A 24828-nucleotide genomic window follows, 5' to 3' on the forward strand; every position below is an offset into this window, starting at 1 on the left:
TCTTTGGCTCGTTATGATAGGGGAACCTTTTCTGGTGCTATATAGCACCTATTCTTAAAGTTTTCTAGCACATTTGTCAAATTAGAGGTGCCATATATTGTTTTTTGAGCTAGCAGGGCCCGTTATCATGCCAGGTACTACTGTAGATGAGTCAATATGCTTCTAAATTACACTTTTATGAACGATAATTAATAATTTCTTACCAAATCATGACTTCAAAGATTCAAAATCATGTACTAAATGCTTACTGAAAAACAAAATACATTACACTTTCAAAACCTTTTAATGTATTTCTTTCAGCAGCAAATAAACTCACATTATACTCCCCTTTTATACAAAATAATGCAACAAGCTTGAAATATGTACATTTTTGAAGACAATAGTCCTGTTTTTACATACTGAGTTATGCTCTGAAGTCCTGCAGTTTCTTTTTTGTCCTTCGGGATTTCAAAAAAAAATATAGAAACTGGAACTTAAACCATAAGAAAGGGAGCAAGAGAGAGTATTGACTCCAAAAGTCTACTCACAGATTGAGTTGTACACTCATTTTACAGTGACAGGAAGTCCGACTGCATCCTTCAATTTCAAAACAACATACTTCAAAAAGGTCAGTGTCTTTTTCAGTCCTTTAGGGCACTCGATTGGATTCGATTCCAAACGCAAAATATACACATAGGAGGAGGCCCAGTGCCATCAAGATGTCCTCACTCTACTCTGTGATTAACTGGCCATCCAACGTGAACAAAATGTGGTCATACTGCATGAGATGATCCTCCCGCAGGCTTTAGGCACTATCTTAGGTGTTGGGATGACAGGAGGGCTGGTCTGAGCATGGCCCTGGAGAAGAGGGGATAATAGCATTAACCATCTTCACATATTTATTTGAAAGGCAAACCTTATAAGCTAAATTATAACAAAATGTGCAATAAGTGTCGTGCTTTGATTAGATTGTGCTTCACACACTGTAGTCACCTGTTCATGGCTCACCTCAATGTCAAACAGCAACCCCAGGTCCACCTTGAACAGTGCAGGCAAGAGGAGAACAGCTGCTTCCAACTGTAGGCCTTTAAACAAAATAACATCATTAGGTTAACATAACATGGGGGATGCTTTTACCCAATATTTTTTTGTTTTGTTTTTTTAAACATTCATTACTGTGTGTAAAGCCCAAAGTATACTTCGTATTTTATGCGTATGCTTTTTCTGAACTCAAAACAAATTAAGATCTTTTTGATGAAGTCTGAGAGGTTTCTGTTCCTCCAATGATGAGGGTGAGTAATTAATGACAGAATTTTCATTTTTGGGTAAACTAATCCTTTAAAGGTGATTACCCTTGCACAAATCAAAGCAATTCTCAAACAACACAACTGGATATTCATACAACTTCACATTTGTACGAGACACACACTAGAGCTGCAGGATTCTGGATGAAATGAGAATCATGATTTTTTTGGTTTCAAATAGAGATCGCAATTCTCCCACGATTCTAAATAGACAACTAAAAATAACATTTAATTTACTAGTTATAGCAAAATATTAATAGCTGGACTCTAATTGCCGGAAAATGTTTAATTTGAATGAATTATTTTTAAAAAATGGTTTTGAATATATTAATGGCTCATTAATAAATACTTGTTTCACTACTGGATGAATCAGGGTTTAACCTTAACGAATCTATTGAATGAATGATTCAATGACAATGTCACTGGTTGCCACCTAGTGGCTTAACAAGGTAATTTATATACAACAGTTATTTGAAGCACCATGTTAGTTTCGATTTTCTCTATTTTGATCGCTATCTGATGTCCAGTGTTTATATCCTAACTGTAAACTTTTGTCTTATTACTTATGTAATAATTTTAATATTTGTGAAAGAAATCAAATAACCAAATCCTTGAATAACTACAGTGTGGTTCAAAACTGCTGTTTCTGGATCAGTGGCAGCATGACCACCGAATGTTCCGGTAGGATTTTTGTCAAAGGTTTAACAGACGCAGGCGAATCATTGTCATTAATAAAGTAGGATCGCGTGGGTGTTTGAATCGAGATTGTGATCTTTTTACGATAAATTGTGCAGCTCTAACATACACATACAAAGTAAATCAAAGGGGTTTCGGACAAGCCAGGTTGATGATGTATGTCATACCTAGAAGCAGGGCACAAGCTGATGTAACTGAAGTAAGTTGATTCAAAACTTTAACTCCCTCAATGTCAGCAGATGGTTCATGAAGTTCTCCCCCTCCTTCCAAATAATGAACATCGCCATGGTGAGCTGCTCCTAAATCATCTGTCTGGTTATCCTAAATAGTAAACATAAAAAAAAAAAAACAAATTCGGTCACCTTTTGCTAGCATAACTACAAAATACACAAATTTAGACTTATTTTTCTGAAAATAAACCAAAATAGAATATTCTTACGTTCAACTCAGAAAGTACTCCTTGATGAGGTCTTCAGGACTTTCTCTCAGGTGAATGTTTTCAGCCTGTGATAAAGCAATTGTGATTAATTTTCTTAATTAAAAAAAAAAGCACAATAATCTGTAATAGGAAATCAAATTTTTGCAGATATGCAATAGCAAAGGACAAGAAAAAGAAAATAATTCATATTAATGACTGGTCAAATAAATAAATAAAAAAGGAGCTAAAAAAAAAAAAATCAATTCTTTATTTTTCCAATGCGTTTCAGCACACAGGCCTTCGTCAGTGCTAAAATACTACAGATTTGCAATTAAGAAATGCATCTGAATCAGTCATTGGTTTCATTTAAAATTATGAATTTATAATATATAATTATAAGTCTGAAAATAAGACATGCATCAATTAATAAATTAGCTTTACACCCTAATATATTTAATCATTCTTGATTAAAGGGATATTTCACGAAAAATGAAAGCTAGCTGTTAATTAACTTACCATCAGGCCAACCAAGTTGACTTTTTTTCTTCAGTAGAACAGTAAAGATTTTTAGCTGGAACTGTGATTAATTTAATGTCAATGGCTACTGTCAAAAAAAAAAAATAAATAATACAAAACAACAAGAAAAAAAGTCGCATGCATTTGAGATGGCATAAGAGGGAGTTGATGAATGTTTTGTGAGTCATGTGAGTCATGACGTCAGAAAAAAAACCGTCTGTCACGGGGTCCTTAAAGAGAAATTATCCTTTGGCCGAAAGTGAGATATTTGAGCAGTTGAGTGTAGCCTACTATAATATTGAGAGCAATTCGCAGAAAGACGAAGAAAGTAATCAGACTCAAATAGTTATAGCAATCCAACTTACACCCATATTCACTAACAGTGTAAAGGGGCTTGGGGACAAAAAGGTTGAGAACCAGGTTATGTTTAGAAAATACACTGTAATTTAATGTTGTTTTTAATCCTTTCCCCAACTAAACTAAGAGAATAAGAGAGTTAGAGAACCTTTAAAGAACTATACAGAGGCTTAACAGGTTCTTTGTATGGCAGTGGTGCTATATAGCACCTTAACCACAGCAAGGAACCGCTGAAGAACCACTGAAGAACCGCTGAAGAACCATACAGGTGCTTTACTGGTTCTTTATAAGGTAGCGGTGCTATATAGCACCTTAACCACCCCAAAGAACCGCTGAAGAACCGCTGAAGAACCATTTTTTTTTAGAGTGAGGTTTGAAAATCATGAAAATCCATTACATTTAAATCATAAAATCTTAATTCTTACAACGTATTCCTGTAGATCAAACAGTAGAGAGATGCTAGAATGCTGAAAATATGGGTTTGATTTACAGGGAATGGATAACTTTAATAAAAATGAATAAAACAGCTTAATAAAACTTCAATACGATGTAAGTTGCTTTGCGTAAAAGTGTCTGCCAAATGCGTACATGTAAATATAATATAAAAATGAAGTAAAGGGTTAAGATGCGGTATGATGGTGTACTAAATACATTATGGTATTGTTTATAGTTTTTAATAAATTTAACAACATTTATAATATTAGTTAAATCTTTGTTATATTATGCTGCGCTATTCCCAATTCAGCAAAGTTTTTTTTTCTTTTTCTTTTTTTTCACTCACCTCAAATCTTTTAAATCACTAAAGACAAGATTTGTTCATATTCGTTCATTGATTTGTTCAGGTTACGTCGTTCCTCCAGTAGGTGGCGACAAGTCTATTGTCATTCACTCTGAGAAACATTTCTAATGTTTGCATTACATCAACTCCAATGTAAATTCACACAGACACCAGCGCAAACATTCACAATAGTCATTTTTCCAGTTCTGTCTAGTTATTTTTATCGTTGTAAAGGAAACTATGGAGGACCAAACCTGCAAAAAACAATGAATAAATACATAAATAAATAAAAGAAAAATTGTTTTAAAAACCCATAAATAAATAGATGAATAAATATACAAGGAAATGTAAAAAACAATAAAATAATAATAATAATGTGTATTTAAACTTTTATTTCCTTATTTATATATATTTTTCCCACAGACTTATTTAAGTATTTATTTATTCATTCATTCATTTTATTGCAGGTTAGATACTTAATTACTAATAAGATAAGATAAGTTTCATTTCGTATTATCCATCGTGTATATCCTGTTAATACTTTCATGAAGCGGCGCGTTTTTGATCATCTACCGTTGGCGGCTGATGACGTCACTGCTCGCGCGTTTTCCCCTCATTCAGTTTCAGCGTCGAGTGAGTCTTCTGAGGAGAGTCGAGCAGTTCACGGTATTTCTCATATTTACATGTTATTAACTATCAAACACACTTTATACAGTTTGATCAAGCGACAGGCTCATTTCTGTGTTGTTTTCATCGAGCACAGCGATACTTGTGCGTCTTTTCTGTCGTCTTCCTGCTGAAATAAACATTTAGTGCAGCATGTGAGGAAAATATGATGAATTCATTCAGACCTGAGCGATTTTGTGTTCGTTTGTGTGATTGTTTCATGTTTTATAGTGATAATAACTGTTACTGAATGTCAAAGTTTGAGATCTGTGAGGAAAATATGATGAATTCATTCAGACCTGAGTGATTTTGTGTTCGTTTGTGTGATTGTTTCATGTTTTATAGTGATAATAACTGTTACTGAATGTCAAAGTTTGAGATCTGTGAGGAAAATATGATGAATTCATTCAGACCTGAGCGATTTTGTGTTCGTTTGTGTGATTGTTTCATGTTTTATAGTGATAATAACTGTTACTGAATGTCAAAGTTTGAGATCTGTGAGGGGAATTGATGTGAATCCATCTCAACTGCTGCCATTTTATTTCTACTCTTTTAGCATCTTTGGCAGATCAAATACATTAACAGATCTGGGTAGTAACTAGGGGTGTGACGAGACTCGAGATTGAGTTCGCGAAACGAGACAAGATTTTTACACACTATTTTTAAGAAAGCCTCAATGGCGAAATACATGACTAGAAAAAATATTCTGCAGGTGTATTTGAAATGTTTTAACTAATCATCTTGTAATTAGTGTCATTTCAGTTCTACTTTCTGAGTATGAATTATCATATACCGTAAAAGACAACAATACTCAAGCGCTGTAAAAGGTTTTGCCACTAACTCAACTGACTGACTTCCCTTCTGTATGATTTCAGTCTCTCCAGATCTTACTGTACATGATTTATGAGCTTCTGCCACTTTTGACCTCCTAACTGAACTCCTTTCCTCAAACTGATCATAAAAACAGTATAAATAAAAATGGTAACACTTTACAATAAGGTCTCATTTATTAACATTAATTAACCAACATCAACTAACAATGAACAATATATTTGCTACAGTATTTATTAATCTTTGTTTATGTTAAGTCATTCATTGTTAGTTTATGATAGTTTACAGTGCATTAACTAATGTTAACAAATGAACCCTTATTGTTTGTGCTTGATAAGATTAAGAGAAAACTGTTATTCATTTTTATGGTAACACTTTACAATAAGTGCAACCATAATCACACTCTCTCAATATTCAAAGAGCAAATAAGACAAATTTTTCTTTGATACAGAGCTAAGAGATGGTTACAACTACACTGCCCAGCCTAAGATAGCTTTCATATTGAAAGATATTTGTATTCATCAGGGAGCCGCTTTCAAAATGCGTGGTACTGAAATCGCGTTTGAATGCGCTCGCGTTTATTTTCACTTTCACGATTGCGTGTAACTCTGTAAATATGGAGCGGCGGTGACCGTTATCCAACTGAATTAAATGTTTTTTATTTAAATACAGAGCAAAACCATAGTGGAGGCATAATGTAAACGTAGCGGTGGCATATTCTCTCCTAATCATCCTACATCACAGACTACTTTTCGCCTCGATGAGAAATCTCGTCACAGTTTAGTCTCGCGAGATCTCATCACACCCCTAGTAGTAACTGATTACATGTAATCTGGATTATGTAATCAGATTCCAAAAATTAACTACTTGTAATTAGATTATATTACATTTACTCCCAAAATGGCAGTCAATTTTTCATAATTCTTTGATTCTCCCGCTTCTTCTTTTTTGTATATTTTTAATTTTTTTCTTTCTAAAAACGTCTACTGCTTAAATATATTCAGAAGGTCTTGTGCGATTGCAAATAACCAGCTGTCATGTGAATATCACTGAAAACTGAGACCCACATAGCAGTTGATCACTGGATTCACAATATATATATCTTATTTAGTATGTTTTGTTTTGATTGTTTTTTGTTTTATAATTATTCATTTTAAATGATACATTTGTATAATTTACTTACGTAATAGTTTTTCATTACACTCCATCACAATCCCCAGTTTGGGAAACCATGACTTAATGTAATATTAATACACTTAATGTTGTTGACAAATAATATATATGAATATATGTTCTTTTTCTTTGTATTTTTATATCAGTTTGGTACAAGATTATCCTTTTCAAATCAATGTGATAAATGAGTTTAGTCAAAAGTAATCTAAAAGTAATCAAAAAGTAGTCAGATTACATTACCTTAAATTTCCCTACAATTTTTTTTCCAATGTAATTTGGAATCAGTAACTGATTACAATTTGTAAGTAATCTACCCAGCTCTGAAGATTAGGCTAATTATTGCTTTGTGGTGCTCTTTATTTTTAAAGGTTTTAAGATCATTGTTAGTTTCTGTACAAAACTCGCATGTTAATGATCTTATTACATTGCAGTGAGTGATTAGAAAATCCAGCTATGTTAAGATGGACATATTATGTTGTAATATTATGCTGAGTGTTGTATTTGTTTGTTTGTTCTAAGACGGTTCTTAGATGTGTCATTTAGTATAAAACTTGGTAACTAATATATATTTTTGATTTTGGCAGATCAGATCCTGAATGACCCAGAATGAAACGCACTGAAGAAGAAAGAGGTTGGTGTTTATTCTTCATTCCGTGGGTGTTGGAAGCAACAAAAGAAAAATGTGGGTGGGAAATTGTTTTAGTGGAGTAGATCCCATATCTGGTGCCTTTTATTTAAACAATTGTTTTTATAGTTTAAAGGCCTTTGCACACTGAGTCCGAAATTTTCGCATGCGTTTTTTCGTATTCGCAATCCTAAAAATTTGTCACGCACCGAGACCTTGCACACTGAGTCCGATGCGTATTAATGAATGCGTTGCGAAAAAATCGCAAAACAAATCGCAAAACAAATCGCAAAACAATACAAAATGAAGTCTTCAAGCAGTGAGCACGATTAGTTGTCTCCTCTAGAAAAAGAAAGAGAAAATATTGAGTCTATTCAATCCCGAGATTGCATAGAGAGAAAGAAGAATTCACCTCATCAAGGAGCTGCGGGATTATCCGAGCGTTTCAAAGTTTACTTCAGGATGTCAGTGGCTCTGTTTGATGCTTTACTACTGGCACAATCTGTCTTTATATTCGGTCTCTTTGTGTTCCTCACGTTGTTAGTCATTCAGTGCTGCTGTTTTTTGCTGTAGGCAACGTGGATCAACTTGTCAGATGGCATTCTGGATTTTTGCGTTCGCGTACGGTGGCTCTGAATTGTCAAAACGTCTCTCAAAATGCGTGCCACGGATGCGAAAAACGCAGAGAATCGAACCTGATCCGAATATTTTTTTGACGGACGAAAGTTTCGGAGGCAGTGTGCAAACGCGATTGACATAATGTGAGGTCGAATTTATTTTTTAACGTGCGAAAGTTTCGCATGCAAATTTTGGACTCAGTGTGCAATGACCTTAAGGATGTTGGTCCTTTTCAGGGGTCTGAGCGCGATTCAAGTGATTTTTGGTCCATATTTGAACACTCCATATGAACCGAACTGAACCGAAACCATCTTGGAAGGAGGTCTGAGTCCGGTTCGATAAAAACACGCAATCTGAACACAAACCGATCTGGACGTACTTGATTTTCCAGTTCGTAAATTCTAGTGTGGTTTTAAACGCACAAATCCACTGTTCATCATGTTACTGCTTCTGGCAGATCTCTACAAATTATTCACAGCGTACACTTATTTATTGTAGTTTCAACCGCTTCCAAACTGAGATGTGGCTGCACACTTTGCCAGTTTAAAATGGTTTACAGCGCACACACTTAAATCACGAGCACAGAAGCCAGCTGTCAGAGTGCGTGTACTAAACTGAATTATCTTAGTGCGTTTAAAGCATCAAAACCACACAAGGTTCACATAAACAGGGGGTTTTGTCTTAAGTAAATGTGAACATGTATGTGTCTCGCGTATATTGGACCTGTGCATTACTATAGTTCTTAAAGTGACAGCAGCTTAATAAAAGAGTCAGTAAGCTATTAGGGATGCACCGATCCGCCTTTTTCGCTTCCGATACGATACCTGGGATTCAGTATCGGCCGATACCGATCCAATCTTCAAGTAATAAGAAAAAGTGCTAAATTAAAAAAAGTGCTAAATTTTAATAAGAAAAGTGCTAAATTACCTAATAAACTATGCCTCACTGAGGGCTGTGACGGTCGGCATGACAACTGCACCACCGCGGTCGTGGAGTGTCACCGGCGGTAGTGTGGCGTGTATATAATTTATAATCTCAAAGGTCGCGTTAACCGAAAATCTTCCGTCATTCATGGAATTTTTTTTAGCAGTGACGGAAAAAATCTGCAGCCTGTCCGTCATTTTGACAGATTACTGAGGCTGATGTTGCTTGTAACTGTAATTCCCACCCCTGTCCAGTAGGTGGTGAGTGCTCTCCAGTGTGGCAGCAGAGTGCGAGTCCAGAACAAAATGAAAACGATGCGTTTGATTGCACGTACCCAGTTTGTCCATTTTATTACATATTATAATACTTATGCTTACATAATTAAGTTTCTGATCCGTTTTGTTTTAAATAGTTTGTTTTATTTTTCTTGCTGCTGACTATAAGTTTATGGTCAACGAATGGCTTTTCTGAGGTAAATACGTGACATTGTTTACAACACTGATTGAACTGACGTGATACAGATTTCGGTAAGCTACTGTATTTTTCAACATTTTTTGATATTCATTCATGTTTATTTCCTTCTGTAAAGTAGTAAAGAGGAAGAGATGATCGCGTTCACTCACGATCCTCAAAAAGTGTGAGATGAGATGAAAGATGAAAACTGAAAAGTGACGCAGACTTTAACTTTTTTTTTTATAAAACTTTATTTTCATAATATAAATAAATGCATAGCCTAGGCCTATTTGTTTATCCTATATGTTTGTGAATAAATATGAAAATGTGGACGAAATCAGAAGCTATTAAATGTCTTATAATTAAAATATAAAAATTAAAATGCTGCAGCAACATATGATAGATAGGACAGAACAAAAAAATGCTATTTACAATCTTTCATTGTGCAAAAGTATTGTAATATGAACGGCTCCCATACAGAGTGGCACAAAGCGCTTATGCGCATCCCGTGTGCAGAATGATGCGCTTGAAGCATCATGGAGTCGCAGCGCTCCGCCGTGAAAAGTTCAAAGCACAAAGTGAAGATATATTGATGATGCGTATTGTATTACCGGTATCTTGATGAAGTATAATAATAGAAACAGTGATTTATCTTGGAGAGAGTTTCATTGTGTTGACTGTCGTAACCGAACGCGACACGCAGTCTGAATGCTGAATGGAGAATGACTGACGGAGCGGAGGCAGGCTTTAACGTGAACTTTAATTGAAATATTTATCTGTACTTCAAATTACACTATGGAATGGCTTCAGAACACTTGGAATATAGTGCACAGAAACTTTATGGTGCTTTGTAATGTGTTTGTGCCTTTTGTGGAGCTTAACAATAAATTGTGTGTGTATCTGCAGTCTGCGAATTTATTTGAAGAAATCTAGTTGCAGTTGTCTCCTTTACGCAGGAGCAGAACCGTGTGTTTAAATTAGGGATGTGTCACGATTTTCAAATATTCAGTTAGTTGATTTAATTATAGAATATCGAATAGGCTGTGCGATTGTCGTCTTAAAAAAATCCTCATGTTTTCAATGGTGACACGTTCATGTATTTTATTTATTTATTTTTTATTAAACCTTTATTTAACCAGGGAAGATAGATGAGATAGATATCTCATTTACAAGTGAGCCCTGGCCAAGGTAGCAGCACACAATAAACAAAAATTAAATTAAATACATAAAACAATAATCACAACACTAGGCATGTGACGGTATCAAATTTGCATGTTGCGATTAATTGATGAAGCTTTTATCACGGTATACAGTATTATCACGATATTAAAAAATAATTTTTGTCATAGTTTAACAGGTTTAAGAACTCTTTTTGTAATAAAAAAAAAAACAACTGACTGAAATTTTATTATAAAGAACAACAGATAACACTTTACTCTATTTAATGCATTAACTAAGATTGAGCAATAGCTACATTTGTTACAGAAAGTGTACGTTAACGTTAGTTAACACAACTGATCATTGTTAGTTTTTATCTCAGGTCCATTAAATAAGTTATTTTGATTTTAGTAATGTTATTAAACAGTAACTAAGAAATTAACATTAATTAATAATAATTAATACTTTATAAGTATTTTTATTGTCAGTTTAGTGATAATGAATTAACATGTTAACTAATGAAGCTGTATGTTTTCAAAGTTTTACTGAACAATAACAAATAATCAGAACATTTCTAATCATTAGGGCATGTTGTAGTCCAGACTAAAATATAAAAATGTTTAAGTTTGAAAATAAATATCCTTTTAAGTCTTTTTTAATTATTCAGTTTTTGGTGCTGTGATGAACAACACTGAGATTACAAAAAAAATGAATGGCTGTTTGAAGCATTTTAAAAACTACACTAGCGCAGTTACTTTGTTTGTGTGGTAACCGCTGCACGCTGCTGTTCCATCAGCGCCCTCTGCTGTCAGAGAGTGAACGCGCACTTTCATTCAGCTCGTCTCCTTCACTGGTTCTCGTGCACGTTGGGATTGTTTACATCTGAGCGCGTGTCCTTTTGACGCAGAATACAGCGGTGTTGTGCATTTTATACGATTGATGGGTAAAGTATTCTTAATTGCCTTATAAAAAATAATAATTGGTTATTATTATTATTATTTACGGTATTCTGAAGTGCCCACGATTACAATATCGTGCATATTCATTACCTCGATTTATCGCATTACCGAATATCGGCACAAGTCTACACAACACACACATTTCCAACAATAAAACAAGTTTAAGAACAAGTGCAGACGGATTGGACTGTTTGATTAAGATATAGCTTAAACTCATTAATTGAAATAAATACACTAAGTTTCAATGATCTTTGAATCTCATTCCAAGCAGTTGATTCACTATGAATAAAAGCAGTTTTTCCAAACTCTGTCTTCATTAAGGGAACATTTAAAAAAATATATCTACTTGAACGCAGATTATGCCCTTGACTCTTGACAGACAATGAACTATTCATATACAGAGGAAGCTGGCCAACTATGGCCTTGTACACAAATATAAGCCAGTGCTTGTACCTTCTTAAATGAAATGAAGGCCAACCCACCATTTCATACAATGCACAGTGATATGAGTATAATGATTTGTACAAGTTATGAATCTTAAAGCAGAGTGATAAACAGAGTCCAATGATTGTAAAAGAGCCTTAGTGGAATTTCTGTAAAAAACAACTCTGACTCTACTGCATAAGAGACAAACACGTCCAATTGTCTTTAAAGCTTTTATTTCTTGCAAGAAAGGTCAGACAGGTCATACAGAAACACAAGTAGCTGCAGAGTGTAAGACCAAGAACGAAAGCTTCCCCTCACGTTTATATCTCTAACCTCCAAGGCCGAAGCCTCTGTCCTTTCACCATATTTGGAACATCTCTTAGTGGCTGTAACTTTCCACACATTGTTAGCACAGACATGTTTTTAACATACATCTTGCATTTCCCCATACCATATCTTGCTCTTTCTATTTCCAACATCTATGTTAAACATTACCACTTCAGCCAACATCATACCATGTTCCATAAGCATCATATTTCACAAGAATACAGGTAAAAAGCTTATGAAAAATTAAAATTTCCACAACAATTCCCTCTTCTTATCATTCATTGATAACTAATGATTACTTCTACTTCATTTCACAGCACACTCTTAAATTTGTGAAGAAAGTTAGAAAATGCTTAAGGCTTTTCCTGTGGGGATAGACCCTGTGTTTTAGCAAGCTAAATAGGATAGATAAAGAATGGGCTTTACCATGACGTCAAATCTGTCACATTTTACTATCACATTCTTTGAGGATTAACCACTAGTCATCCATATTCATCTTAAAGTATCTTATACAGTAAATTTAAGTTCTTACGTCACATTTATGCTCTTCATTTCTGATCTTCATACAAACAACAAATTCAGATACATCACCCAATCATAGAAATCCTTCATTTTACAGACATATAGCATGCAAATTTAGGTTCTATAACATCTTATCACAACAGATCCATTTTGTAGCCCATGATGTCATTGTCCAGCTTCAGTGGTGATTTGGAATTCCTTGAGCTGATTTCACCTGTACACAAACTTTAGACAGGATAGAAAACATTTATTTTCAATAGTTCAACGTCATGTTCCCACAATTCTGTTGATGCCACTCATTGTTTAGCCCCTTCTATTCCCAAAAATGGGCTCTTCCAACCTAATTTAAAAAGATTTTCAGGCATATTTTCAGCCATACATTTGTTAGTTACCATCCCCCTTTTTGATGTATTGTTCATCATCAATTGATCATAGTGGTTGGAGACATGTTTCTCTAAACAACATTTGCCATCAACACTAAACTAAAATCCATCTTCAATTCTTCAACCAGATTTCCTCCAGCTTTCTCTGTCTCTGAACATGCTCTGTAAAGAGTTAGAAAAATCAAGGTTATTTTCAGATAAAAGATTACACACAGTCTCCTGTGTCTGCTCCAGCACTTTCTAAAGAAACAGAAACTTTTTTCATTAGTTTGGGCACAAACAGAAATTCAAACCACAGCACCCCAAAGATCGTCTACCACCCCAACATAACAATGGGCACCTGTGTAGATAGTCACAATTCTTTCCACCTTGACTTCTCCCTTCTCCCTTTATTCTGTCATAAAAGCTCCTAACGTCTCACTGTAACTCACATTGTCACTCTTTTCATCCCAGTCTGTAGTCTCAACACACTCTCTGACAAACCGGACCACTTTATTCTTATGTTTAGCTCAAAATTTAGCAGGTACCTCAGCCAATGCTGGGTGTACTTCTGAAGCACACTTGTTTGCTGTTGAATGATTTTCTTTACTCTGTTTCTCAATTGGTATTACTATTCTTTTAGTCAGTCTGCCCCCTCCAGTGAGGGTCACAAACTCATCTGCTTATACCAAATAGAGGACAGTAGCCCTGAAACCAACACTTCACATTCCCCGGTCACAACTTATCCTTCGCTATTCCCGTCTGTTGTTTTGTCTCTGAAGACAGAGCCATCTACAAACAACACGTCCTCACAGTTATCAAATGGTTAATCTAGCAGGTCAAGTCATGGTGTACAGACTTGATCAAGGATAGTCAAACAACAGTGATGTTTCTTCTCATCATCCTTTGTTCTGTGAAGGTTACTGGGCTCTCTGGATAATCTTGTTTACTGCCAGTGTGTCACTGTTTCTCTGCTGCCAAGTCTATATTTTACATTTAGCATTGTGATCACACATAGCTGACAGTGTTTAAATTCAGACCCCAAGTTAAATTTAGACAAGGGGTTTTAACCCATGGATGGCAACCTTCACAATTCCAATTTTCCATAACTACTTAAACTTACTGATCCAGAGAGTAATTCAAATCAATATCATCAAATGACAAAAGTAGTCATAATTACCATTAGTAGACAGAGCTGGATAAACAATCCACTTAAAGCTCGTCCCATGTTCTGTATCGTCTTTTCATCAGATTCAATCCAAATATCTGCTTCTCCAAATTTCTCGTTTCACTTAACCCATCTGTAACGATAAAACACTCATTCACACTGGTCAATGACATATACACTCTCTATGGGGACAGAATATTTCCCCAAACTAACACATACAAAACATAGAGTCCAGTCACTCTCGCACTCACTCACACTAGACACACATGACTATAAACTGCTCACTTTCAAAGTTGCTTTTGGTTGGTATTGGTGCTGAGCAGCCCAATAATGTTATCTAAGATTAGGAAGGTTCAAACCCCCTCTATCTTTATTTGACATAATTATTTTAAGTCTTATTCTTGGTCTTTTGTTTTGCCAAATAAATTTTGAAATCATTTTTTCTAGTTTGCTAAATGCTGAGAGCGGAACCCAAACTGGTAGCGATTGAAATAGGAACAGAAATCTCAGTAATATATTCATTTTCACTGTTTCTACCCTGCCAAACATGGAGAGAGGTAGTACTACCCATCCCGCCAAGTCCTTTTTTATCATCTCAAAAAGTTGTGTATAGTTAGCTAGATATAAACGTGATGCCATAGGTGTAAGAATGACACCCAAATATCTGAAGCCCTGACTAGACCATCGAAAAGATACCTCATTATCTAACTGAGTGGGCCAATGTCCTGAAATCATCATTGCCTCAGATTTCTCAGAATTTACCTTGTATCCGGAAACTGAGCCATAGTCTCTAAGGCACTCTAAAAGGGCTGGGATTGATGAAAGGGGGTTTTCAATAAATAATAATACATCATCTGCATACAGCAATATCTTATGAACTTTTCCTCCTTTATCTATTATCCCCTGTATTCTTGGGTTGCTCCTTATTAACTCCGCTAGTGGCTCAATGCTAAGAGCAAATAAGACTGGAGACATCGCATCTCCCTGACGAGTTCCCCTACCTACATTAAAAAACTCTGAGCAATGACCATTAACTCGAACTCTTGACTTAGGATTTTTGTAAAAAGTCTTTACCCATTTAACAAAAATGTCATGAAATCCCATATAATTAAGAGTCTGCTCCAGAAACACCCAATCCACTCTGTCAAATGCTTTCTCGGCATCTAAGCTGAGAAGCATTGAGGGTGTTTTATTGTTTTTTTCCAATTTGTTGTAGATTTAAAGCTTTTCTTATATTATTTGTGCCATAACGTCCATTAATAAATCCAGTCTGATCCGGTTTAACCAATTTTTTTTTTTATGTTTTTGAATTCTGTTTGCTAGTATTGAAGTTAAAATTTTCATAATGACAAAGCAAACTTATTGGTCTATAAGACATACATTGCGCAGGGTCTTTTCCAGTATGAATTACAGTGATAATTGCATCAGACCATGAGTGCGGGGGGTCCTCGTTTTGTAATACATAGATTACACTAAACACCTTACATAAATTAGGAGCCAATTAATTCACAAATACCTTATACAATTCCCCGGGGAATCCATCTACGCCAGGTGATTTATAATTTTTTAATTTTGCAATAATCTCTCTTATTTCTTCTTCTGTGATAGGAGATATCATTTCCTTTGCTTCTTCTTCTGTTAATTTATTTAATTAAATTGGTCGCAGAAAACTTTTAACTTTTTCTTCCTTATTTATTAATTTCTGGCCTTCATATAATTTTTTATAATAATCTTCAAATGCATTAACTATATCGTTTGGTTGTGTTAGCATTATTAACGTATCTGGGTGTTTAATTTTTGGAACTACACTGCTTGCTTGAGCCTTACGTAATTGGAAGGCTAGGAGCCTGCTTGCTTTATTACTCATCTCATAATATTTTCTACTTACAAATCTGAGTGCCCCTTCTGCTTTATATGTGAGCAAATCATCCAATTTCTTTCTTTCCTGTTTTAAACATTCTAGAGTTTTGATTTTACCTGTTTGTTTATGTTCTATTTCTAATTTTCTGATTTCATCCTCTATCTCATTTTGTTTAGCTAATCTCAATTTTTTATTCCTGGATGTTATCTCTATTATTTTACCTCTTATCACTGCTTTGGCTCCTTCCCACAAAATAGAGTGACCAGTCCATTGTCATTAATATCAAAGTATTCAGTCAGTTGTTGTCTTATTTCTTATTTGGCCTTACAGTCATTTATCACTGATACATTTAATCGCCAGTATTTAAATGATTTACCTTGTCCTAACTGAAGTTTTAACCTAACTGGAGCATGATCGGATATGGTTATGGGATCTATATAACATTCTGTAATACTGTGTAAATCTGCTCTAGATGTACAAAAAAGGTCTATTCTAGAATAGCTGCCGTGTACATGTGACATGAAGGTAAAATCCTTCTCTTTTGGATGCAAGTGTCGCCAAATATCTGTTAAACCCAATTCTCTCATTATTCCTAAAAGGGCTTTTACTTTTTTTGACTGTGGTCCCCTATCTGCTGGTAACTTATCCACATGACTATCTAATACACAGTTAAAGTCCCCACCAATTAAATACATTCCTTGACCCTTCTGTGCCAACAGAGAGAAAACATTCTTGAAAAATTGTGGATAGTCTTCGTAAGGTGTATAAAGATTAAGAATCGTAATTTTTTTTTGCCTGAAATTGTTTCAACTACCATGATGTATCTCCCCTCTTTATCCTTGTATACTTGCTCCACATTAAAAAATACTGACTTGGCAAACATGATTGCAACACCTCTCCTCTTCCCCTTGTTGTATGAGGCACTATAAACTTGGTCCACCCATTCCCTTTTCAGTTTTAAATGTTCCCCATCAGACAGGTGGGTCTCTTGAAGCAATGCAATAGAGCATTGCATTTTTTTAAGCTGATTAAATATTTTCTTTCTTTTAATTGGGCTGCTCAGACCTTTTACATTATAACTGACACAAATTAAATTGTCCATTGTTTGATGCTATATGTGTTAGTAACCAACATGTTCCAGTGATGATGATAATAAAAAAATAAATAAATAAATAAATAAACATATACAAAAACATGAACTATATACATGAACAAGACTTTCACACATCCATTCGGCCAAGCTGTCGTCTCACAGGCCAAATCCCGATGTAACGGGGGCAGGGAGTTGTGACACTGACTCCCTGGGGTACCAAAAGTGCACCGGGTGCGTGCAGCCATTATGTTATTGAAACACGGCCGCCTCCGAGAGTGATTTCCTCTCAAAATACCAACAAGTATCCGTCAATTTAGGGGAAAAAAAGCAATTATTATCCCGAAAATAAATAAGCGAGGGGCAACAAAAAAATAAATAAATTAAAATAAAAACGTATTTAAATTAAATTAAACGTATGGATCTCAACAAAGTGCCACTATCTTCTATAATTTAACCAGAGTTTACTCCCATTGAAGCAGAAACATCCGATTTTAAATGCACTGTTTACATATTTTTAAACGGATCATTCCTTCTGTAGAAATGCTTGAAGATCCACGTCGGACAACGCTGTGCTCACTCCACGTCCACCTTTGCCTTGCACTGACCATCTAGCCCTCGATATTTCTCTTACTTGTTGGTCCCGTTCATCCACTCAAACTTTGATTCCCAGGTCCCGCAGCGGTAGTGCAGCATCCATCAGGGTAGGAAAAGTTTTTACTCCCGTCTCCAGGTAGATCCTTATCTGCGCTGGATAGATGCACTGCGCTTGCACATTCTTCATCTTGAGCTGTTTCATTACATCTTGCACCTGTGCTCTTTTCCTCTGCAACTCAGGCGAATAATCATTACCGAAGTAGATCCGTTTTGTGTTATACAGGACCACCTTTTGCGACCAGGCTTTGGCCTTTTAAGTCCTCAACCGAGGTCTCTAATTTTGTCAGTGATATTTTCGTTTGTTTATGCCCCTCTTGATTTTCTTTTCTTAACGATTTCAGTTCTTCCATCACTTCAGAAAGTTCAGGAGCACGCGGGCTAGCTTTAGCATGTCTGTTAGGGCTAGGTGATCCTTTTTTATCGTCTCTTTCTCTCAAATTTTCATTTTTAGAAGCATTCTTGTGTCTTGTAGTCGTACTCATTTCTCAAAACTCTGATTATACCTGAATTAATTATGTAAATCGGGATTTATTACAACAATCCGACAGAGCTTAACTTTCAAGTGTTTGCCATCTCCGTGATGTCACCGGAAGTCCTCAGCAGCCTCTTAAGACTGAATTTAACATCAAATTACTATACATAACCCTTGGTCAAATGTAAATGTTTTAACTTTTAAATAAAACATTACCACCATCTAAAATATGTTATGTCAGTTGCCATTTTTGAGGGTTATCTTTAGTTTTAAATGCTGAATGCACTTAACTTTCTCTTGAATCTGCAAAATCAGTCTTCATCTTTAACACCACCATTGCCTTGGAATTATCCTCTGCCATGTCTACTGACCTGCAGGAGTAAAAACTATGATAGAGACACATTAGTTCAAAATCACACAGCCTCATGAATTCAGGCATTCATCATCCTGCTGAATCCTTAACTTCTATACAGTTCTTGCCAATAGGGCAACCAACATCATGTTACTAAATTTTACTCTGGTCTCCCCAGAAATTACGGACAATCACCTCATGTTCTCAGTCGGCTCTTGAAAACTCATTCCCATCAGCTCTATATCAATACTCTTTTTTTCCTCAGGGTCTTCTCCCCTGGCATAGTTGCTTGTCACAATGAAAAACAAGCCATCTCAGGAATGCGGTTTCTGGTGAGTGGTATAGAGGAGCATTTTTGGGTCAGACTGCTGTCCTTCTCACAGGTCACCCCCCCCTTCATGATGCTGCTGGCCTCACAGACATCCTGCTCAACTCTCATACCCATCTCACATAAACACCTCCCATCAGGTGTCAAGAGAAATGGAGTGTTCTCTTCTAAACAATTTGATAAAGATTTTAAAAGATATAATAAAAAGCAGAAAATTGCTAAACTTGAAGAATCTCTGGGGTCTATGAAGTTTTCATAAATGAGACATGCAAAAACACATGCTGTGAGCTCAAGTGAAATGTATACCACATCCTGTATAAATGACAACTGTTGCATTATGTGTGTAGGTGAACATGGGTTCTGGGGGATAGAGACATTGTTGTGTGTAACTGATAAGAATGAAGACAGTTAGGAAATAAATGTCTAGTAAGGTAGAAATCTGATAAAAATGTATAATAAAAAAATGTGTGTATTGCTTAAGCCAGTGACGCAAATAGGAAATGCATTGACGCAAGTGAAGAAAGGTGATAGACAAGTAACCTAGCAATTAACGCAAGTAAAAACCACATGTGCGTAAATGAAAAGATAAAGTGCGTCAAAAGAGAATATAAATACAGGGGCCTTTATAGCTCTCTGAGTAGTTGGAGGAGTAGTAGAATATTGTGTAGTTTTTGCTGAAGAAAGAAAGAGCATACAAGCAAGCAACAAGCGGAAGCCGTCGCCAGACCACAACCCTCAGAAGATCAAAGAACACACCTGATTTTCTTAGAGAAGAACATATACTGAATAGAGAAGAGGGTAAGCTTTAAAAATGTAATTATTTATCTGGCCCATGGAACTTCCAGCTTAGCTGGCATAAAGTGGTGTATTTAGCTTTTGCCTTTGCAAGAAATAATAAAATGAGAATGGGGACTGTCCTCAAACTCTGATAGCATTGTCTCAGTCTGTTTATTGTTGTAGAGTGAGAATCCATTTGGGGTATCAGAAGTTGACTGTCTGAAAAAGATAGATTTTTATAAAGATATCCCGACGGACTTTACAAAGTCAGTCAAGGTTGCCAACCAGTTGCAACAGAGTGGGCTGTGGGAGTGCATTAGCAGGCATAGCTGTCCTCTGAGGGCGAAGAGCCAGCTGTGGTGCACTGAACGGAAGGCTAACCCACCCCACCCAGGTAGGCTTGGTTGATATCTGAACCGTAGGCCTAGGAGGTACGGTAGTGATCAGAAGTAGACCCTGAGATAATATAATCTAAAAAGAAAACTCCTCCTGAATCTATAAAGGTAAACCTTTTACAGGAGTTGAGTAATATGAATAGAGGAAGTGGCTCGTGACCAAGATAGTGTTACGTGGTCGCGGCAGAAACCACCCAGGGGGTGACGCGGCACACGGGGTAGATGCCCAGTGGCGGCGGCAACCCCCTGCCTTAGGTTGTCCCCTGTCTGGCCAAAGAGGATCTTACCTGTCATTGAGAAATCACCTCGTGCACACTGGTACCAGCTCTTTCCCATTCCAGATCTTTGACAGTTTTCTTCAACAGAATCAGGTGTTTTCTGGAGCTTAGGGAAGTTGCATTCAAGAGCCACCAGAGCCATTGGACCACCTAATAATGTTAAAACATGGAGACAGGTTAATAACAGCAGTATTTAATCACTAAAATCATTAGACTGTGCATTCTCTCAGCAGCAACATATCCGTGCTGAGAATATACTCGTTGATTTTAATTCTCACAGCTGTCCATTCAGTGTAATGTTCTGCCACATCTGTACCCGGAGCCATCAGCCCTGCACATGGTGGTGACAAAGATCAGACAAAAAGTTACTGGTCATAGAAGAAATTCATCAAAATATTCACTTCTGTCCTTCAAGGTCTATATTACTAATTTAAAGACCTCTTTACACTCATTGAGTTTTCCTTTAACAAATTTAAAAGTTAATTTCCCTCTTCATGGCAATCATTTCTTTTGACATCTCTGTGTCCATGATTTTCAGCTGAGACACTGTGCTTCACTATAAATAGCTTGTTATCTCTTATGACACAAGCTCAGATAGCAGCTTTTAGCTGACTTTGAGTGAGAGAGACTTCAGGAATTTCAGAAATAGTACTCTGCCTTTTATAACTTTTAACATCAAACTTTATCTACTGTCTTTTGACTCTGGCCTAGCTTAAGACTTTGCCAGAAATTACATTCATTCCCAAATAAACAACTGCTTATATTTGTCTTTTACTCACACATCATGGAAATTAGAGGTTACAAATTTCCAGGCAGGTTGAGTCTTTGTTACAACTGGCAGTCTCATTTATTTTTTTTATTTTTTTTTTGCCATTTAACTTTTGACCATCAAAAACCAAACATTTAGACATTAAAAGTCCAAAATCATTTTAGTCATTTTACATTGTGATAGCGATGCGCTAATCACATAAAAACATACTTGAGACTGTTCAAATATTTTCCCCAAAGTGAAACATTCTTTTAGAATTTTCATTTTCACTTTCATAAAATTATTTTTTTTCCTGCTATATTTCCCTTCATCATTGCCACTTATCTCACTATCAAATAGTTAGTCTGCAGATGCAAAACACTTTATCAATATGGTTTCTACTGTTTTGCAAAACCACAATATTATTTTAATCATATTTCTACTACTTGGTTGGACTGACAGCCTTATAGCTGCTTTCTCCTTCAACCATTCTTATATAAATTGTAGTTCTCTAGACATCTAATGTCATGCATGTATTTAATGGATGAATAAACAAAACTTTTTTGTAAGTTATGTTCACATCGAACTTCTTCACATGCCAATTATTTTTTGTATTCTCCTTCTTTCCCTTCTGTCTGCTTCGTCTAGCCTACAATCTCTAGCCTGCTTACATTTCACACACACATTGCTCTCTTCAACTCATTCCCTTACGACCTTAAGTCTTATGACCACTCAACGTTCCCTCTTCTGGAAAATCATAATACTTAACTTACTCTTTTATCTCTTACATGCATCTTTGGCCATACAATTTTCTCATTTGATAAAACACTGGTACATCATATTTTACAACACCCCCTATCACTTAACTTTTTGCAAGCTTGCTCTGGGATTCCCCATTTTGACCATCCCGAGTCATGTGGATTTAGTTTGTCGCGCACCTATAATCTGTGGACATCTCCAGCAGATCCATTTGACCCCCAAAATCGGTCACGGGTTCAGGCCTCAATGCCCACAATCTGCAGCCTCAAGCGCTCAGGCTGTCACTGCTATCACAATTTTATGAAACTACAGCATTCCACTGCTAAATCCCAGAATTTGTCACAATTTATAACCTACAACTTTTAGCTGCAGGTGGGCTCAATCCCAAAATTCTATGACCAATTCATAAACCACAACTTCTTTTTTTTTTTTTTTTTTGTCTTTTAAAATTTTATTTCGGCTATGGTTGGGCATAATCTCAAAATTTTGCTCCAGTATGACCCAGCCTAGATTCGTTCCGCAAATCTCCCTCCCTGGAAAGCTCTCTTACTGCCAAACGCGGTCAGTTTCAGGAACGTCTTGATCACACTGCTTTTTCTGTCCACGTCATGCAGCCTGGCTCAATACGCCTTCTGCTATCACAATTTTATAAAACTACAGCATTCCACTGCTCAATCCCAGAATTTGTCACAAATTTATAACCTACAACTTCCGGCTGTAGGTGGGCTCAATCCAAAAATTCTATGACAAATTCATAAACCACAACATCCGTCTGTGGTTGGGCATAATCTCAAAATCTTGTTCCAGCATGAACGCAGATTGTTCCAGCTCGCACGAGACAATTCAAAATTTCTCCCTGGAGAACTATTATAGCAGCTGATCTCAATCCCTCATAAAACCTTCCAGACCGCGACCACCGAGTCAGCCAGAGCAGTCAAAATGGTTCGTCCCGGTTCCTAATTACTTATTTACAAAATCATAAATTCCCCTTTTTTTCACTTTTTCTATTCAAAAACTTATTTTATCCACATAAACTCATATTTAAATCACTTAAATCACAAATTTTAAAATTTTTCCTGTTTCCTAATCTTCCAAATTTTACCAAATCACACTTACTCTTAATTCCCCATAAAATTTAAATTTATCTCTTACCAGAGAGTCGTGTAGCCACCTGGGCTCGTTTTCTGATTCTAGTGGTGTCCCCCTCTGGACCCTGGCGGTCGGCCCCTCATCCCTTAATCTATTCGGGGTAGGGCTGAGACTACTATTGAGTCCAGGATGATCAGTCACCGTCCACTCTCGGGTCCAAAAGGCACATCCAAGGAATCCAACTTCCTGACACCAAATTGTTGTGGCAAAAAATCAACTCCGAGTCTACTGCATAAGAGACAAACACGTCCAATTGTCTTTAAAGCTTTTATTTCTTGCAAGAAAGGTCAGACAGGTCATACAGAAACACAAGTAGCTGCAGAGTGTAAGACCAAGAACGAAAGCTTCCCCTCACTTTTATATCTCTAACCTCCAAGGCCGAAGCCTCTGTCCTTCTACCATATTTGGAACATCCCTTAGTGGTTGTAACTTTCCACACATTGTTAGCACAGACATGTTTTTAACATACATCTTGCATGTCCCCATACCATATCTTGCTCTTTCTATTTCTAACATCTATGTTAAACATTACCAATGAAGCCAACATCATATCATGTTCCATAAGCATCATATTTCACAAGAATACAGGTAAAAAGCATATGAAAAATTAAAATTTCCACAACAAACATCTCCATAATCTAGGACAGGTAAGAAGGTAGCTTCCACCAGCTTTCTCTTGGCTGACTGTGAAAAACAAGCACTACTCCAAAAATAAAACCCCAGCTGTAACCTTAACGTAGACAACAAATGTTTAATATGTAACTTAAATGATAAGTCCTCTTCCAACACAAAGCCTAAGTATCTATAAGAGGAGACTAATTCTATAGAATTACCCTGCAGAGTGTAAAGAGATGGTAAAGGATTCACACATACATTTTCTAGAGAAAACCATATATTTTGTTTTCTTATCATTCAGAACAGTTTTAAAGAGATGAGGTTATGCTGAAGTATTACAAATGCTTCCTATAACTTTAAGATACAGCTATCAATGCAGGATTATTTATAGTGTCATCAGCATATAAATGAATACTTGCATCTGATAAATTATCACCAAGATTGTTTATATACAGTGTAAATAACAGGGGACCCAAAATGGACCCCAGTGGCACACCAGATTCAATACTTAGCTTATCAGAAAGAAACCCCTTAATTTGCACCCTTTGACACCTGTTCTTTAAGTGATTCCTAATCCAGCCTAATGCAGTTTCAGAAAGACCAATACTATGTATACACGATAAAAGAATATTATGATTGACAGTGTCAAAAGCTTTAGTCAAATCAATAAACATTGCAGCACATGATCTTCCATTATCTAAAGCACAGGTAATGTCATTTAAAACCTTCATTGTGGCAGTTACCGTACTATGATTCTTTCTGAAACCGGACTGATACCTGAACAAGATGCTGTTTCGAGACAAAAATTCCTTTAGCTGTTCACTAACAATAGATTCTAAAATTTTAACAATCACTGATAACTTTGAAATCGGTCTGTAATTATTTAAATTGGTTGGATTTCCACCTTTCAGCAGGGGTACAACCAAGGCAGATTTCCAGACATCAGGAACAACAGTCTGTTCTAATGATAAATTGAAAATATATGCTAATGGGCCAGCAATAATCTCGGCAGCTACTTTCAAAAAATATGGCTCAACTTCATCAGACCCTGCAGACTTCTTAATGTCCAGATTTTTTAAAGCCTTCA

General features: G+C 36.1%; 1 long non-coding RNA gene and 1 pseudogene across 1 annotated transcript; both read left to right on the forward strand.

Moving 5' to 3' along the window:
* The window catches only part of LOC137016995 (zinc finger protein 721-like), a 186381-nt pseudogene that overhangs the window by 141543 nt on the left and 20010 nt on the right, over positions 1-24828 (forward strand).
* Positions 4689-20072, forward strand: LOC137016996 (uncharacterized). The gene is made up of 3 exons (XR_010894534.1): positions 4689-4714; positions 7303-7349; positions 18958-20072. It is a non-coding gene; the product is annotated as an uncharacterized lncRNA (long non-coding RNA).

This window comes from Chanodichthys erythropterus, chromosome 3, assembly GCF_024489055.1.
Source record: "Chanodichthys erythropterus isolate Z2021 chromosome 3, ASM2448905v1, whole genome shotgun sequence".
In the NCBI taxonomy this organism is placed as follows: domain Eukaryota; kingdom Metazoa; phylum Chordata; class Actinopteri; order Cypriniformes; family Xenocyprididae; genus Chanodichthys; species Chanodichthys erythropterus.